The 14,438-nt window shown below is 43.7% G+C and overlaps 1 protein-coding gene and 4 non-coding genes across 5 annotated transcripts in view; 1 reads left to right on the forward strand and 4 right to left on the reverse strand.

Moving 5' to 3' along the window:
* LOC137491231 (uncharacterized) overlaps positions 1-14,438 on the forward strand; it is a 498,327-nt gene that overhangs the window by 418,315 nt on the left and 65,574 nt on the right. The gene's annotated exons all lie outside the window — the stretch shown is intronic.
* Positions 2,195-2,266, reverse strand: trnap-agg (transfer RNA proline (anticodon AGG)). The gene has a single exon. It is a non-coding gene; the product is annotated as a tRNA-Pro (tRNA).
* On the reverse strand, positions 3,218-3,289 carry trnap-cgg (transfer RNA proline (anticodon CGG)). Its single transcript has one exon. It is a non-coding gene; the product is annotated as a tRNA-Pro (tRNA).
* On the reverse strand, positions 3,590-3,661 carry trnap-agg (transfer RNA proline (anticodon AGG)). The gene has a single exon. It is a non-coding gene; the product is annotated as a tRNA-Pro (tRNA).
* On the reverse strand, positions 6,112-6,183 carry trnap-cgg (transfer RNA proline (anticodon CGG)). Its single transcript has one exon. It is a non-coding gene; the product is annotated as a tRNA-Pro (tRNA).

A 14,438-nucleotide genomic window follows, 5' to 3' on the forward strand; every position in this document is an offset into this window, starting at 1 on the left:
ACAAAACAGCAGACAACTGTAAGGGCTCAACCGAAATTTGAATCTGGGATTTCTCATTGCATGAACGAAAATCATACGCCTAGACCAGCAAGCCACTATGCAAAGGAATGTTTTAGGTGGCGACACTATCTGCTGACAAACTGGAATTCTTCGAAAGACATTTTAATGAAAGACATAGTGCCCTGTAAAACACATGACACCTGCAAGGGCTCGTCTGGGATTTGAAGCCGGGACCTCTCACACCCGAAGCAAGAATCATACCCCTAGACCAACGAGCCACTAAATTGACAGAATTTCACATGGCCTTAAAAGCATCAGATAGTCAGAAAACTTTCTCTAATGAATCAAGGGCACCCTAAGCGAGAATCATACCCCTTGACCAACGAGCCACTGCAAAACAGTAACTTTATATGGCAACACTATCTGCTGACGAACTGGCATTCTCAGAAAAAAGGCCTCTGTGTAAGCCACAACGCCCTTACAAAACAGCAGAAAACTGTAAGGGCTCAACCGAAATTTGAATCTGGGATTTCTCATGGCATGAACGAGAATCATACTCCTAGACAACCAAGCCACTAAGCAAAGAAATGTTTTATGTGCCGACACTATCTGCTGACAACCTGGAATTCTTCGAAAAACGTTTTTTATGAAAGCCATAAAGCCCTGTAAAACAACAGAATAAATGCAAGGGCTCGTCCAGGATTTGAACCCGGGACCTCTCACACCCTAAGCGAGAATCATACCCCTAGACCAACGAGCCACGAAAGCTTGATTATTTCACAAGACATCAGAAGCAACAAATGGTCAGAAGTCCTTATCTTACAAACATTGAAGAAGGGCTTTTGCTTCATTTGGACCCGGGACTTCTGCAATGGTTCGTCCAGGCTTTGAAAACGGGACCTCTCGCACCTTATGCGAGAATCAAGCCGGTAGACCAACGAGCAACTGCAAAACAGCCACTTTACATGGCAACACTATCTGCTGACAAACCGGCATTCTCAGAAAAAAGGCCTCTGTGTAAGCCACAACGCCCATACAAAACAAAAGACAACTGTAAGGGTTCAACTGAAATTGGAACCTAGGATTTCTCATGGCATGAAAGAGAATCATACTCCTAGACCAGCAAGCCACTATGCAAGAAATATTTTATGTGGCGACACTATCTGCTGACAAATTGGAATTCTTTGAAAGACGTTTTTACGAAAGACATAATGCCCTGTAAAACACAGTACACCTACAAGGGCTCATCCGTGTATTGAACCCGGGTCCTCTCGCAACCGAAGCGAGAATCATACCCATAGACCAATGAGCCACTAAATCGAGACAACTTCTCAAGGCGTCAGATAGTCAGAAATCTTTCTCTAACGAATCAAGGGCACCCTTAGTGAGAGTCGTACCCCTAGACCACCGAGCCACTGCAAAACAGCAACTTTATATGGCAACACTATCTGCTGACAAACTGGCATTCTCAGAAAAAAGGCCTCTGTGTAAGCCACAACGACCTTACAAAACAGCAGACAACTGTAAGGGCTCAACCGAAATTTGAATCTGGGATTTCTCATTGCATGAACGAAAATCATACGCCTAGACCAGCAAGCCACTATGCAAAGGAATGTTTTAGGTGGCGACACTATCTGCTGACAAACTGGAATTCTTCGAAAGACATTTTAATGAAAGACATAGTGCCCTGTAAAACACATGACACCTGCAAGGGCTCGTCCGGGATTTAAACCCGGGACCTCTCATACCCGAAGCGAGAATCATACCCCTTGACCAACGAGCCACTAAATTGAGAGATTTTCACATGGCCTCAGAACCATCAGATAGTCAGAAAACTTTCTCTTACGGATCAAGGGCACCCTAAGCGAGAATCATACCCCTAGACCAACAAGCCACTGCAAAACAATAACTTTATATGGCAACACTATCTGCTGACGAACTGGCATTCTCAGAAAAAAGGCCTCTGTGTAAGCCACAATGCCCTTACAAAACAGCAGACAACTGTAAGGGCTCAACCGAAATTTGAATCTGGGATTTCTCACGGCATGAACGAAAAGCATACTCCTAGACAACCAAACCACTATAGAAAGGAATGTTTTATGTGCCGACACTATCTGCTGACAAACTGGAATTCTTCGAAAATTGTTTTTTTATGAAAGCCATAAAGCCCTGTAAAACAACAGAACAATTGCAAGGGCTCGTCCGGGATTTGAACCCGGGATCTCTCGCACCCTAAGCGAGAATCATACCCCTAGACCAACGAGCCACAAAAGCTTGATTATTTCACAAGACATCAGAAGCAACAGATGGTCAGAAGTCCTTATCTTACGAACATTGAAGCAGGGCTTTTGCTTCTTTTGAACCCGGAACTTCTGCAATGGTTCGTCCAGGCTTTGAAAACGGGACCTCTCTCACCTTATGCGAGAATCAAGCCCGTAGACCAACGAGCAACTGCAAAACAGCCACTTTACATGGCAACACTATCTGCTGACAAACCGGCATTATCAGAAAAAAGGCCTCTGTGTAAGCCACAACGCCCATACAAAACAAAAGACAACTGTAAGGGTTCAACTGAAATTGGAACCTAGGATTTCTCATGGCATGAACGAGAATCATACTCCAAGACCAGCAAGCCACTATGCAAGAAATATTTTATGTGGCGACACTATCTGCTGACAAATTGGAATTCTTTGAAAGACGATTTTACGAAAGACATAATGCCCTGTAAAACACAGTACACCTACAAGGGCTCATCCGTGTATTGAACCCGGGTCCTCTCGCAACCGAAGCGAGAATCATACCCATAGACCAATGAGTCACTGAATCGAGACAACTTCACAAGGCGTCAGATAGTCAGAAATCTTTCTCTAACGAATCAAGGGCACCTTAAGTGAGAGTCATACCCCTAGACCACCGAGCCACTGCAAAACAGCAACTTTATATGGCAACACTATCTGCTGACAAACTGGCTTTCTCAGAAAAAAGGCCTCTGTGTAAGCCACAACGACCTTACAAAACAGCAGACAACTGTAAGGGCTCAACCGAAATTTGAATCTGGGATTTCTCATTGCATGAATGAAAATCATACGCCTAGACCAGCAAGCCACTATGCAAAGGAATGTTTTAGGTGGCGACACTATCTGCTGACAAACTGGAATTCTTCGAAAGACATTTTAATGAAAGACATAGTGCCCTGTAAAACACATGACACCTGCAAGGGCTCGTCCGGGATTTGAACCCGGGACCTCTCACACCCGAAGCGAGAATCATACCCCTAGACCAACGAGCCACTGCAAAACAATAACTTTATATGGCAACACTATCTGCTGACGAACTGGCATTCTCAGAAAAAAGGCCTCTGTGTAAGCCACAATGCCCTTACAAAACAGCAGACAACTGTAAGGGCTCAACCGAAATTTGAATCTGGGATTTCTCACGGCATGAACGAAAAGCATACTCCTAGACAACCAAACCACTATGCAAAGGAATGTTTTATGTGCCGACGCTATCTGCTGACAAACTGGAATTCTTCGAAAATTGTTTTTTTATGAAAGCCATAAAGCCCAGTAAAACAACAGATCAATTGCAAGGGCTCGTCCGGGATTTGAACCCGGGACCTCCCGCACCCTAAGCGAGAATCATACCCCTAGACCAACGAGCCACAAAACCTTGAATATTTCACAAGACATCAGAAGCAACAGATGGTCAGAAATCCTTATCTTACAAACATTGAAGCAGGGCTTTTGCTTCATTTGGACCCGGGACTTCTGCAATGGTTCGTCCAGGCTTTGAAAACAGGACCTCTCGCACCTTATGCGAGAATCAAGCCCGTAGACCAACGAGCAACTGCAAAACAGCCACTTTACATGGCAACACTATCTGCAGACAAACTGGCATTCTCAGAAAAAAGACCCTTGTGTAAGCCACAACGCCCTTACAAAACAAAAGACAACTGTAAGGGTTCAACTGAAATTTGAACCTAGGATTTCTCATGGCATGAATGAGAATCATACTCCTAGACCAGCAAGCCACTATGCAAGAAATATTTTATGTGGCGACACTATCTGCTGACAAATTGGAATTCTTTGAAAGACGTTTTTACGAAAGACATAATGCCCTGGTAGTACACCTACAAGTGCTCATCCTTGTATTGAACCCGGGTCCTCTCGCAACCGAAGCGAGAATCATACCGATAGACCAATGAGCCACTAAATCGAGACAACTTCACAAGGCGTCAGATAGTCAGAAATCTTTCTCTAACGAATCAAGGGCACCTTAAGTGAGAGTCATACCCCTAGACCACCGAGCCACTGCAAAACAGCAACTTTATATGGCAACACTATCTGCTGACAAACTGGCATTCTCAGAAAAAAGGCCTCTGTGTAAGCCACAACGACCTTACAAAACAGCAGACAACTGTAAGGGCTTAACCGAAATTTGAATCTGGGAATTCTCATTGCATGAACGAAAATCATACGCCTAGACCAGCAAGCCACTTTGCAAAGGAATGTTTTAGGTGGCAACACTATCTGCTGACAAACTGGAATTCTTCGAAAGACATTTTAATGAAAGACATAGTGCCCTGTAAAACACATGACACATGCAAGGGCTCGTCTGGGATTTGAAGCCAGGACCTCTCACACCCGAAGCAAGAATCATACCCCTAGACCAACGAGCCACTAAATTGAGAGAATTTCACATGGCCTTAGAAGCATCAGATAGTCAGAAAACTTTCTCTAATGAATCAAGGGCACCCTAAGCGAGAATCATACCCCTTGACCAACGAGCCACTGCAAAACAGTAACTTTATATGGCAACACTATCTGCTGACGAACTGGCATTCTCAGAAAAAAGGCCTCTGTGTAAGCCACAACGCCCTTACAAAACAGCAGAAAACTGTAAGGGCTCAACCGAAATTTGAATCTGGGATTTCTCATGGCATGAACGAGAATCATACTCCTAGACAACCAAGCCACTAAGCAAAGAAATGTTTTATGTGCCGACACTATCTGCTGACAACCTGGAATTCTTCGAAAAACGTTTTTTATGAAAGCCATAAAGCCCTACAAAACAAAAGAATAAATGCAAGGGCTCGTCCGGGATATGAACCCTTGACCTCTCGCACCCTAAGCGAGAATCATACCCCTAGACCAACGAGCCACAAAAGCTTGATTATTTCACAAGACATCAGAAGCAACAGATGGTCAGAAGTCCTTATCTTACAAACATTGAAGAAGGGCTTTTGCTTCATTTGGACCCGGGACTTCTGCAATGGTTCGTCCAGGCTTTGAAAACGGGACCTCTCGCACCTTATGCGAGAATCAAGCCCGTAGACCAACGAGCAACTGCAAAACAGCCACTTTACATGGCAACACTATCTGCTGACAAACCGGCATTCTCAGAAAAAAGGCCTCTGTGTAAGCCACAACGCCCATACAAAACAAAAGACAACTGTAAGGGTTCAACTGAAATTGGAACCTAGGATTTCTCATGGCATGAACGAGAATCATACTCCTAGACCAGCAAGCCACTATGCAAGAAATATTTTATGTGGCGACACTATCTGCTGACAAATTGGAATTCTTTGAAAGACGTTTTTATGAAAGACATAATGCCCTGTAAAACACAGTACACCTACAAGGGCTCATCCGTGTATTGAACCTGGGTCCTCTCACAACCGAAGCGAGAATTATACCCATAGACCAATGAGCCACTAAATCGAGACAACTTCACAAGGCGTCAGATAGTCAGAAATCTTTCTCTAACGAATCAAGGGCACCTTAAGTGAGAGTCATACCCCTAGACCACCGAGCCACTGCAAAACAGCAACTTTATATGGCAACACTATCTGCTGACAAACTGGCATTCTCAGAAAAAAGGCCTCTGTGTAAGCCACAACGACCTTACAAAACAGCAGACAACTGTAAGGGCTCAACCGAAATTTGAATCTGGGATTTCTCATTGCATGAACGAAAATCATACGCCTAGACCAGCAAGCCACTATGCAAAGGAATGTTTTAGGTGGCGACACTATCTGCTGACAAACTGGAATTCTTCGAAAGACATTTTAATGAAAGACATAGTGCCCTGTAAAACACATGACACCTGCAAGGGCTCGTCCGGGATTTGAACCCGGGACCTCTCACACCCGAAGCGAGAATCATACCCCTAGACCAACGAGCCACTGCAAAACAATAACTTTATATGGCAACACTATCTGCTGACGAACTGGCATTCTCAGAAAAAAGGCCTCTGTGTAAGCCACAATGCCCTTACAAAACAGCAGACAACTGTAAGGGCTCAACCGAAATTTGAATCTGGGATTTCTCACGGCATGAACGAAAAGCATACTCCTAGACAACCAAACCACTATGCAAAGGAATGTTTTATGTGCCGACGCTATCTGCCGACAAACTGGAATTCTTCGAAAATTGTTTTTTTATGAAAGCCATAAAGCCCAGTAAAACAACAGATCAATTGCAAGGGCTCATCCGGGATTTGAACCCGGGACCTCCCGCACCCTTAGCGAGAATCATACCCCTAGACCAACGAGCCACAAAAGCTTGAATATTTCACAAGACATCAGAAGCAACAGATGGTCAGAAATCCTTATCTTACAAACATTGAAGCAGGGCTTTTGCTTCATTTGGACCCGGGACTTCTGCAATGGTTCGTCCAGGCTTTGAAAACAGGACCTCTCGCACCTTATGCGAGAATCAAGCCCGTAGACCAACGAGCAACTGCAAAACAGCCACTTTACATGGCAACACTATCTGCAGACAAACTGGCATTCTCAGAAAAAAGACCCTTGTGTAAGCCACAACGCCCTTACAAAACAAAAGACAACTGTAAGGGTTCAACTGAAATTTGAACCTAGGATTTCTCATGGCATGAACGAGAATCATACTCCTAGACCAGCAAGCCACTATGCAAGAAATATTTTATGTGGCGACACTATCTGCTGTCAAATTGGAATTCTTTGAAAGACGTTTTTACGAAAGACATAATGCCCTGTAAAACACAGTACACCTACAAGGGCTCATCCGTGTATTGAACCCGGGTCCTCTCACAACCGAAGCGAGAATCATACCCATAGACCAATGAGCCACTAAATCGAGACAGCTTCACAAGGCGTCAGATAGTCAGAAATCTTTCTCTAACGAATCAAGGGCACCTTAAGTGAGAGTCATACCCCTAGACCACAGAGCCACTGCAAAACAGCAACTTTATATGGCAACACTATCTGCTGACAAACTGGCATTCTCAGAAAAAAGGCCTCTGTGTAAGCCACAACGACCTTACAAAACAGCAGACAACTGTAAGGGCTTAACCGAAATTTGAATCTGGGAATTCTCATTGCATGAACGAAAATCATACGCCTAGACCAGCAAGCCACTTTGCAAAGGAATGTTTTAGGTGGCAACACTATCTGCTGACAAACTGGAATTCTTCGAAAGACATTTTAATGAAAGACATAGTGCCCTGTAAAACACATGACACCTGCAAGGGCTCGTCTGGGATTTGAAGCCGGGACTTCTCACACCCGAAGCAAGAATCATACCCCTAGACCAACGAGCCACTAAATTGAGAGAATTTCACATGGCCTTAGAAGCATCAGATAGTCAGAAAACTTTCTCTAATGAATCAAGGGCACCCTAAGCGAGAATCATACCCCTTGACCAACGAGCCACTGCAAAACAGTAACTTTATATGGCAACACTATCTGCTGACGAACTGGCATTCTCAGAAAAAAGGCCTCTGTGTAAGCCACAACGCCCTTACAAAACAGCAGACAACTGTAAGGGCTCAACCGAAATTTGAATCTGGGATTTCTCACGGCATGAACGAAAAGCATACTCCTAGACAACCAAACCACTATGGAAAGGAATGTTTTATGTGCCGACACTATCTGCTGACAAACTGGAATTCTTCGAAAATTGTTTTTTTATGAAAGCCATAAAGCCCTGTAAAACAACAGAACAAATGCAAGGGCTCGTCCGGGATTTGAACCCAGGACCTCTCGCACCCTAAGCGAGAATCATACCCCTAGACCAACTAGCCACAAAAGCTTGATTATTTCACAAGACATCAGAGGCAACAGATGGTCAGAAGTCCTTATCTTACAAACATTGAAGAAGGGCTTTTGCTTCATTTGGACCAGGGACTTCTGCAATGGTTCGTCCAGGCTTTGAAAACGGGACCTCTCGCACCCTATGCGAGAATCAAGCCCGTAGACCAACGAGCAACTGCAAAACAGCCACTTTACATGGCAACACTATCTGCTGACAAACCGGCATTCTCAGAAAAAAGGCCTCCGTGTAAGCCACAACGCCCATACAAAACAAAAGACAACTGTAAGGGTTCAACTGAAATTGGAACCTAGGATTTCTCATGGCATGAACGAGAATCATACTCCTAGACCAGCAAGCCACTATGCAAGAAATATTTTATGTGGCGACACTATCTGCTGACAAATTGGAATTCTTTGAAAGACGTTTTTACGAAAGACATAATGCCCTGTAAAACACAGTACACCTGCAAGGGCTCGAGTGACGTCACTGACGTCACTGTCTCCGTTCGGTCGCCTACTGCGTTTTCTTGAAGTTTGGACTCGCTATTAACTCGCAATTTAAATCTTAATCATAAAATTCTTCCTCATTCGCTAACTATTTTTCTCTCCTACTTAGGGTGAACAAACCCTTAATACATTTATACAAACAAAACTGCTTTAAAACGGTCTGTCCCTCGAGCATCTGCCTGTTGTTTGTAGATTTAGCCTGCTAGCGCCGCTGGTCAGCTAAAGCTACCAACCTCTTTTACCATACACTTTTGACATACTGGCTTTGCTCTTTACCCCGTAAAATGTCGCTTGCGTCTCTGTCCTTGTGTGGAGGAGAAGCATCGATGGAGGCGTTGGAGCTGGAGCTGGAAGAAGTGGAGTCCCAGATCCGGGCACATCTGATGAGGTGGACGCGGCTGCAGGAACAACTGCTTGTTGTGCCTAACGCTAAGGCCGCCTCATCATCTAAGGTACGTGGAAATTACAACCACATCATTCCCTCTACCTCAACCCGCGTCCTTCTCCGTCCAGGCCCAGCGCACCCGGGGCGCGGCTTGGCCAGGCGTCGTTCACGCCGACACCCGGCTACCACGGCGCCTGGGTGCAGCCGCGTAAGGTGCTTGCCAGATCCTGGGGCAGAACGTCTCCTCCTCACGTTTTCGAGATCTCCACCGAGAACCGCTTCTCCCCTCTCCGCGAGTCGGATCCCGATGTGGCCATCATCGGTGACTCGATTGTTCGTCACGTCCGTGCCGCCTCCTCAAAAGGTAATAAAGTACGTACTTTCTGCTTTCCTGGTGCCCGTGTGAGAAATATTTCTACACAGATTCCAACCATCCTGGGTGCTGCCGAGAGCCCTGGTGCCGTTGTCCTCCACATTGGGACAAACAATACCGGGCTCAGGCAGTCGGAGATCCTGAAGAAGGACTTCAGGAGCCTGATCGAGGCGGTTCGACGCACCTCGCCCGCCACGCAGATCATCGTTTCAGGGCTGCTTCCTACCTACCGCCGAGGAAATGAAAGGTTCAGTAGACTTTTAGCTCTGAATGAATGGCTAATAACATGGTGTAAAGAACAGAAATTGCTCTTTGCTAATAACTGGAATCTTTTCTGGGAGCGTCCTAGGCTCTTCCGTGCTGACGGCCTGCACCCCAGTCGAGCCGGAGCTGAACTCCTGTCGGACAACATCTCCAGATTACTTCGCACCATCTGACTAGCAGGTAAAAATTCACAAAATTCACATTATAGCCACCTAGACTCTTGTTCGTCCCACTTAAACATCAGTAACGCATATCTTGCAAATCCTATAGAGACTGTGTCTCTTCCTCGTATTATTAGATTAAGAAATAAACGTACTGTGTGCTCCAGAAAAAATCTATTAAGAATCAAACCAGAAAAACCAGTAGAAAGTGAAAATACAAATTTCGTAAGGCTTGGTCTCCTAAACATCAGGGGCCTCATGTACGAATACTTGCGTGGAAATCTTACTAAAACATTGCGTACGCACAAAGCTGTAAATGTGCGTATGCAGAAAAATATTCAGATGTATGAAACACTGCGTACGCCGAATCTCACGCATATTCTTTTGTACATCTGAATGAACGTGAAACTGAGCGCAACATGCACGAGCACAAAACCCCTCCCTGCCTCCTCCCCCGAATGAATATGCTAATGACTATGCTAATGGCAAAACCCAACGAAAAAGCAATGGCAAAATCAAGCAAAAAGAGAAACTTTGAACAGAATGTGAATTGGAGGTGCTGCTTTCGGAGGTAGACCGGAGAAAAGCGGTGTTATTTGCAAGTTTGTTCTCCGGAATTAACAACAAAAGAAAAAAATAGAGTGGGAGAGTTTAGCTGATGCGGTCAACACAGTTGGGTCTGAACATCGCACTGAGTGCGTTAAAAAAAAGAAATAGTGTGGTTTATATCTGTAAAATGTTGCAGGACGTTCAACAGTCTCAGTGGTGCTACTCGTAAGACACATGTGATCATGAATTGATACATTTGAGCATGAACTTGGCTCGAATCCAGCGTCTGATGAACTCTTTCTTGTTTTTTCCCCCACTACATATCAGATTTTGCCAACTATTTATCGCGAGAAAGACAAGTAGGAATCATCAATAAGTTCATATCAATAAGTATCATATTTTATTTGCACATTTATTGAATGGAAATGTTTCTGATTCATGCATGCAAATTTATCTTCAGATAGTGTCTTTATAGCAATGTGCGTGTGGTAGATAGCTCAGATTACATTGGGAAAACAGGCGACTGCTGCAAATTGTGCTTTAATGTTTAGCTGGTCAAATGTATGGTATGGAAACCTTATATACCTGCTGAACCCGTCTCATACAGCTGCCATTGCAAGGCTCAGCCACTTTGTAAAGAGGAATTTAACACAACTGCCTCTAGGAGTCGCCAATGGAAATAAAACAGACACGCACAAAAAATGTGCGTACGCCTGCCAGAAAGCTGCCGTGAAGCTGTGCACATTCCCACGTTCAGTTCATTGTTAGTAAATCCAAACGTGAGCGATTCTGAGCGTGAAACCTGGCGTACGCAAAGTTTTTGTGCGTACGCAGCGTTGATACATGAGGCCCCTGGTCACTTGCACCTAAAGCACTTATCATTAATGAAATAATAACAGAAAACAATCTTAATGCACTCTGTCTCACTGAAACCTGGCTGAAACAAAATGACTATATTAGCTTAAATGAAGCAACTCCTCCAGGATTCTTATATAAACATGAGGCTCGTCAAACTGGTCGTGGTGGTGGAGTTGCATCAATCTTTAGTGATTTCCTTAATATTAATTAGAGAAAAGGACTTATGTTTAGCTCCTTTGAAGTATTATCGCTTAATGTTCAGCTTCCAGATACTATGCAAAAACCTATGTTATCTCTCGCTTTAATCACCATATATAGACCCCCAGGACCCTATGTCAATTTTCTAAAATAATTTTCATGATTTTATTTCTGACTTACTAGTCAAAACTGATAAAATGCTAATTGTAGGTGACTTTAACATCCACATAGGTGACACTAACGATACATTAGGGCTCGCGTTTATGGATTTAATACACTCACTTGGGATAAAGCAAAACGTTGTGGGTCCAACCCATCGCTTAAAGCATACATTAGATCTAATTCTGTCTTATGGAATCAAGGTTATTGACGTAGACATTATACCACAAAGTGATGATATTACAGATCACTACCTCTTACTATATAAGCTGTGTTTACCTGAAATCAGCAAACCCGCTCCAATACTCCGCCCTAGTAGAACTATTGTTCCGTCAACTAAAGATGAATTTATAAATAACTTACCTGATCTCTCTCTATTTCGTAATGCACCCGCAAACTCAAATGATCTTGATGTAGTAACCAGCAGTATGGATGCCATCTTTACTAGCACACTAAATACTGTGGCACCCATCAAATTAAAAAAGGCTAGAGAGATTAAAACTATACCATGGTATAATAGTCATACTCGTGCGCTCAAAACAGCAACCCGCGCCCGTACAGCAACGTAAATGGAAAAAAACTAATTTAGAGGTCTTTAGAATTGCGTACAAAAACAGTATGTCCAGCTATAGGAGGGCTCTAAAATCTGCCAGGACTGAGCACCTGCGCAAACTGATAGAAAATAATCATAACAATCCTAGATTTTTATTTAACACCATCTCTAAATTAGCAAATAATCGGTCATCCTTGGAACAAACTACTCCACCGCAAACTAGTAGTGATGACTTCATGAATTTTTTCAGTGATAAAATAGAAGGCTTTAGACGGAAAATAGGAGATGCCAAACTTTCTGCACTGGCTTATACTCCAAATCCTGTAAATATTTCATTGAATCATAATAATAACCTACACTGCTTCAAAATCATAGAACACGAAGGGTTAGTAAAAATTATAAATAGCTCTAAACCAGCTACGTGTATGCTGGACTCAATTCCAACAAAATTACTGAAAGAGCTGCTACCTGCTATAGGAGAACCTCTTCTTAACATTATCAACTCTTCTTTATCTATAGGCCATGTTCCAAACTCTTACAAGCTAGCTGTTATTAAGCCTATCATTAAGAAACCGCAACTAGACACCAACAACTTAGCTAACTATAGGCCTATTTCAAATCTTCCATTTATGTCTAAAATACTAGAAAAAGTTGTTTCCACTCAATTATGCTCTTTTCTGCAGACGAACAATATTTTTGAAGTGTTTCAGTCAGGTTTCAGGGCTCACCACAGTACAGAAACCGCCTTAGTGAAAATAACTAATGATTTACTCTTAGCTGCTGACTAACACAATATCCTCATAAATCGCTTAAAGTCTACAGGTGTCCAGGGACAGGCTCTACAATGGTTTATGTCATACCTAACTGACCGCTACCAGTTTGTGAATATTAATGGACAGCCTTCACAAGTCAGCCCAGTAAAGTATGGGGTGCCTCAAGGATCAGATTTAGGCCCTTTACTGTTTACAATTTACATGCTACCTTTGGGAGACATTATTAGAAGACATGGGATCAGCTTTCACTGCTATGCAGATGATACTCAATTATATATTTCAACTATACCTGACGAGACGTCTAAACTTTCTAAACTAACTGAGTGTATCAAAGACATCAAAGACTGGATGAGCAACAATTTTTTTCTCTTAAACTCCGACAAAACAGAATTATTACTTATTGGGCCTAAATCTTGCACACAGCAGATCTCGCAACTCAATTTACAATTAGAGGGATACAAAGTTAGTTTTAGCTCTACTATAAAAGATTTGGGTGGAACTTCCGGTGACGTCATGTGGCTAGTAGTAGCTTGAAGAAATTGCTCCGTTCAAAATGGCATCATCCCTGAGAGGTAAGGGATCGCAAAAACAGGAACAACTTAAGGACAAGGGGGACAACTTGAAACAGTTGACTCTGAAACAAGCCTCGTGTTCACCGGCGGTTGCAGATGCTAGCCCGCATGACTCTGGGTCAAGAATATTGGAGGAACTCGAGAAAATGAGGAAAGATAACCAAGAGGGACAAACGCAAACTCAGCTCTCCTTAACGAGATTAGAAACGGCTTTTAAAGGACTAAAAGATGACGTGACAAATTTGGAAAAGAGAACCTCGGAGGCGGAGGACCGTATTAGCGCTAACGAGGATACTGTGAAGCGCCATGAGCAGGCCATCCGACACCTGTTGCAGCGCGACATGCACCTGACTGGGCGCTGCGAGGACATGTAGAACAGACTACGGAGAAACAACCTGAGAATTTACCGTGTGCCAGAGGGAAGTGAAGGAACAGATGTAAAACTTTTCGTACAAGAGATTCTTAAATCTGTCCTTCAACTACCTCCAGAGATGAGCATTAGCATCGAGTGAGCCCACAGAGCACTTACCGCCAGACCTAAAAACCCAGACGCTGCCCCGCAATCCCTGATTGTGAAGTTTCTGGACTACTCCGTCAAAGAGTCTATTCTAAGGAAAGCATGGGAGCAAAAAAAAAGTGATGTATAAAGAAGGACAAATATACTTGGACCACGACTTCTCACCCGAATTGCAGAAGAAAAGATCGCTTGTGCATGACGCAGTTAAGCAGCTGCGAACGAAGAACATCAGAGCCAGGTGTATTTTTCCTGCACAGCTGAGAGTGGGCCTAGAAGACGGTGAGAAAATCTTTCCGACGATGGCAGATGCTCAACCTGTACTTGAGAAGATGGGGGTGAAGGTGCGCGTGGACGAGAGGGAGCGGCTGGAAGCGGAGCTGTCCAAACGCGGATGGAGCACTGCGGGAGCGAAAGCATGGAGCGGCCCTCAAACACGTTCATACGCAGGGATTGAATCCTTTTTCACCACAAAGGAGTGAGATGTTTCTTCTTTTCTTT

This window comes from Danio rerio, chromosome 4 (genome assembly GCF_049306965.1).
Source record: "Danio rerio strain Tuebingen ecotype United States chromosome 4, GRCz12tu, whole genome shotgun sequence".
Classification (NCBI taxonomy): domain Eukaryota; kingdom Metazoa; phylum Chordata; class Actinopteri; order Cypriniformes; family Danionidae; genus Danio; species Danio rerio.